Source organism: Aethalodelphis obliquidens, unplaced genomic scaffold (genome assembly GCF_003676395.1).
Source record: "Aethalodelphis obliquidens isolate GAN/ISIS:26980383/991018 unplaced genomic scaffold, ASM367639v1 scaffold71, whole genome shotgun sequence".
NCBI classification, from domain to species: Eukaryota; Metazoa; Chordata; class Mammalia; order Artiodactyla; family Delphinidae; genus Aethalodelphis; species Aethalodelphis obliquidens.
In genome coordinates, this window is record NW_020838015.1 from 1,613,196 (window position 1) to 1,618,149 (window position 4,954).

General features: G+C 43.5%; 1 non-coding gene across 1 annotated transcript; it reads right to left on the reverse strand.

Moving 5' to 3' along the window:
* Nucleotides 1–525: 525 nt before the first annotated feature.
* On the reverse strand, nucleotides 526–597 carry TRNAE-UUC (transfer RNA glutamic acid (anticodon UUC)). Its single transcript has one exon. It is a non-coding gene; the product is annotated as a tRNA-Glu (tRNA).
* Nucleotides 598–4,954: the final 4,357 nt, after the last annotated feature.

Here is a 4,954-nt window from a genome sequence, read left to right on the forward strand (position 1 = left end):
GGGCACGAACCCCTGTCCCCTGCATCGGCAGGCGGACTCTCAACCACTGCGCCACCAGGGAAGCCCTGGCTGATGTTTTTAATTCTTCACAACTCAAGTAATTTTGCATTATATCCTGGACATTCTGAATGTTATGGGGACTCTGATTTCTGTTATATTCCTCCAAAGATTGTTTCTCTTTTTAAGCAGGCAATTAAATTGGTTGGACTTAAACTGCAAACTCTATCTCTTAGGTAGTATCTCAAATCTCAATATAATTATTTTGTCCTTAGCTGGGATACTTTGTGTCTTCCCTGTGTCCGTGGTTCAGGGGTCAGCTGGAGGTTTGGGCAAAGGATACACATAGAATTTAGACTTTCTATTCTCTGGATAACTTCATTCTAGGATTTTTCTCTCACACTCTAGCGACTGTGGGTATGAGTTGCCCTGAACATTTCAGGCTAGAAAAACTGGATTTTCTTTCTTTCTTTCTTTCTTTTTTTCTTTTTTTGGCTGTGCTGCAACACACAGCTTACAGGATTTTAGTTCCCTGACCAGGGATCGAACCTGGGTCATGGCAGTGAAAGCGCCAAGTCCTAACCACTGGACTACCAGGGAATTCCCAAAATGGATTTTCTATGGGAGTTTTAACAGCCCTCTGCAGTGCTGACTACAGCCTAATCTCAGGCTAAGAGCTATAAACAGCAGAAGCTCATTCCATGTTTTCCCTGCTTCCCAAGGTTGATTTCCCCAGTGGAATTTTCTTATTTTTGCTCACTCTCCAGAGCCTTCAGGTAGCTGGGGTTTCTTTGTGTGTTTTTTTTCCCCAGAGTTTATAGCTGTTATCTATGGGAAAGTTAGTCCAGTAGGAGCTTACTCAACCATACTGGGAGCAGAGACACCTTTTCTTGATTTTTGAAGTGATATGAGTTCAGCCTTTCCTGTGTCTTTCTCTAAAAGAATGCTAATTTACATTGTAGTTCAGAGCCCTTGATTGATTTTTTGGGGTCAATGACCTTCAATAATGAGACAGTTCTATAGCCCAATCTAGGGAAGGGTGTTACATCAAGCTTCATTTCAATTTATTCAACAAAATTTATTGTCCTCCTGTTATGAGGAAAACCTTGGGTTGCTTGCTGTGGTTGTCTAGGGACCATCCTTGAATTTTTGTGGGAGGAAGGAAAACCTGACTACCAGAATGATTATATGCTTAGGAGGAAAGAAAGATCTCCTTATCTTTGAGAAATACTGATTCTGTATCAGGTAATCATTTTACAAATGCTCTCTTGTTTAACCCTCATAACTCTGCCAGGTGGATATTATTGTCCACTTTTTATAGATGAGAGAAGTGAGGCTCAAAGCCTGCACAGCTGGTAATTTTCATAGGCTTTTGATAAAAAAAATGAGTCAATGCTAAAAAAAATTAGGTTGCTCATCATACTGTGTTCTCAAAAATAATATTAATAATGATAGTAAAAATAACAGCATCCAAGTGCTACTTTTGCTCTTAGCAAAAAGGAATTGTGACTCAGTACGGCCCCTGATTTTTGACTGACAAGGTTCCATAAATGCTAAGTATAGTTTTCTATTAAGATTGAAACCTATGAGAAAAAAGCCATGGGCTGACCCATCTTCAAAGTGTCCATTTAAGATTATTTTTTGTCAGCCAGTTGGCTGACGGGCTGTGTTAGACAATGGATAGATATTGTATTCTGTCTGAAACCATAGAATTGGAGTAAAAAAAGAGCGATTCTGCATTTATTTGGCTTGTCTACTGCCCGGGAGCCCAAGCTGCAGAGAACATTTATTTCATTTTAACAAATGGGTGGCACCTCCCTGTTTCAGGCTGGAAGAAAACCTCTGTTCTGGCCTCAGTGTGATGAGGAACATTGGTGATGGTATATCCAGTGTGAGCCATTGTCCCCACACTGGGCAAAAATAAACATTCTGGGGAAATTCTAAGGGAATATGTTCAGTTAATGGTAGGTTTATCTAATACTGGATTTTTAGAAAATATTGACTGCTTCATGTTTTACAAAGGGAACTTGCGGACGACAGAAAGTGAGCTCCCTATTGAATTGAATAATGTCTCCGTTAAGAGATGAGAATACAAGAAGAGATGTGTAAAGCACAGTTGAAAGAAGGAAGTAATAAACCTGACTCAGACAACAGACAGCAGCCTCAGCCTGGGCAGTTGGAGATACTGGGAAAGCATTGGTTTTCAATTTCCAACCCACTTAGTCATGGAAGCACTGTGGCCTGCAGGGTCGCATTTCTCTGCCAAGTTCTGCAGCTCACTTTGCGGTTAGTCATTTGAGCTTGGGGAAGTCATTTCACCTCTCTGAGTGTCAGTTTCCCCACCTATAAAGCAAAGCAGCTGGATTATGTTATATTTTAGATCCCTTCCAGTTTTAACTTTTAAGTAACCAACAATCTTTCTCTACTTTCATACCCAGGTTTTTTGTTTGGTTTTGTTTTGTTTTGTTTTTGTTTTTTGTTTTGTGGTACGCGGGCCTCTCACTGCTGTGGCCTCTCCCATTGCGGAGCACAGGCTCCGGACGCGCAGGCTCAGCGGCCATGGCTCATGGGCCCAGCCGCTCCGTGGCATGTGGGATCTTCCCGGACCGGGGCACGAACCCGTGTCCCCTGCATCCTCTCAACCACTGCGCCACCAGGGAAGCCCTTATACCCAGGTTTTTTTCTCACTCTATCCAAGAGTCAAGAATTCTACATGTGGGAAAGCAAAATGGCATCAGAGTAGATGAATGAGTCAAAACTTTTGAATTAGAATGGAAGCAAAATAAAAGCAGGAAAAATACATCTTTCTCACCTGAACTAGAAAATAGATGGCAGGTGATAAATGAATAGACTTTGGACTACTCTCTGACTGTAAACTTTCCTAAACTTTTATGTGAAACTAACAGTTCACTTTAAATATCTATGAGTTCTAACAGAGAAGAGCAGGCAGCTCAGATAATGAAGGTCAGAAACTAATGCCCAAATCCCACTGCTTTAGAATGTGCTCAAAGACAGCATCAAATACATGAAGAGGAACAAACACATTTGTCCCACCCATGACCCTGTCAGTAGCAGGCTTGTCCAGTGGTGGACATGGCTGGAATCCAAAGGTCAAATAGACCCAGAGGGAAGGACACACAATTTGGGGAGGTCCCAGTGTGACCTTGATGGAATAGATAGAATAAGCAGTTCAGGCTTAAAAGGCTGAGATCATGGATTGCTTTTGAACCATTATAGCTTTGAGATGCTTTGGTGGTAAAGGCACTGGTGGTACCATAGCAAAGAGGCAAGGTTGTTTGTTTCCTGAGGAAATGGTATTTCTCAGAGCATTCCTAGAAGCCAAACCTATCCTGTCTCAGTTTTTTGGTTTTCTAAGGGACAGACAAATCCTCCCTCCAGCTGTATAGAGAGAGTGAATGAATCAAACACCACTGACTGAAAGAAACCAAACAGACATGAAAGAAGAAGGAAAAAGAGAGGGCAGCAAACCCTGGTAATAATATTGCTGGTCAGATCTTGAGTTATTGGCAGAAGCATTCTCTTCAATATGCATGTCTTATTTTTGCTTGTCCCAAAAGCAGACCTTGAGATGAAGACTTGGATGCAGATCCCACGAAGCTCAAATGAGGGAGTGGGAAAAGTGGGACAGGAAAAAGAGCCAATGTGGGTTATCCTTGTGGGCAACTGGAGCTCAAATCCCTAGGAACTCTCTGAGAAACTGTGTAGAAACCTATGTCCGTTTCCTAAGGCTGCTGTAATAAATAATCGCAAACTTTGTGGGTTAAAACAACGAGACTTATTCTCTCATAGTTCTGGAGACCACAAGTCTGAAATCAAGGTATCAGCAGGATCGGTTCCTTCTTGAGTCTCTGAGGAAGAATCTGTTCCCTGAGTCCCTCCTAGCTCCTGGTGGTTTGCCAGCACTCCCTGGCTTGTAGATGCATCGCTCCAATTTCTGCCTCTGTCTTCATGTCACCTTCTCTGTCTTCTCATTTCTTCTTTTGTACGGTACTTGTCATTAGATTTAAGACCCACACTAATCCAGGATGATTTCATCTCAAAATCCTTAACCATGTCTGCAAAGACCCTTTTTCCAACTAAGGACACACTCACAGGTTCCATTTGGACATCTCTTTTGGGGGGTGGCCACCATTCACCTTATTACAGGGTACCTTAGAATTATCCCACTGAGGAAGCTGGAATATGTAGTCCACTGATTCTGATCTCCTATTGGTTAGATATTGCCCCTATGGAAAAAGAAAAGAAAGAAACCAAAAAACGTTTAAGACTCTGTGCTTCCAGTGCAGGGGGTGTGGGTTCGATCCCTGGTCAGGGAATGAAGGTTCCACATGCCGCGTGGTGTGGCAAAAAAAAAAAAAAAAAAAGCGCCTATGAGGGCGTCAAATCTCCTGCCCTTCTGGGCTGTCTTTGCTTAGGGCTGAGCAGTCTCCTTTGATGCTACTGAAATTCCCAAGACAGAGGAGCAGAGAGAGGCAGGTGCTTGAGGTGGGAAGCAACGCGAACACATGGGAACTGACAAGCCCAGTTGCAGGGGACCTGAGAAGTGAACCAGGGGGATGTGAGGCATCAGTAGTGACTGCTACAAGGCCAAACAAAACAAAGACCCTGGATGAGGTGACTGCCAGGTCAGTTGGTGTGAATGGATGCAGACGACGTGGGAAGGCTGGGCAGGGCTGGAGAGAGCAGCACGAGACTAAGATCCCAGCACAGCAGCAGGACTTGTGCAGACTCAAGCATGCCATCCCTATGAGTCCCTGAGCAGTACTAGGCCCCCAGGAAGTGCTGGAATGTTTACTTGAGGAACTGCCCAGCTTCCCTGGAAAAGCCATCCAAAGGCTCAGGTGGTGTCCATTAGGTCCTGCAGCCTTGCCTTACTTCAAGAACTTTTTAGGTGGGTCTCAGCAAGGACTTCAGAAGTTGGCCAAATCCTTAGGGT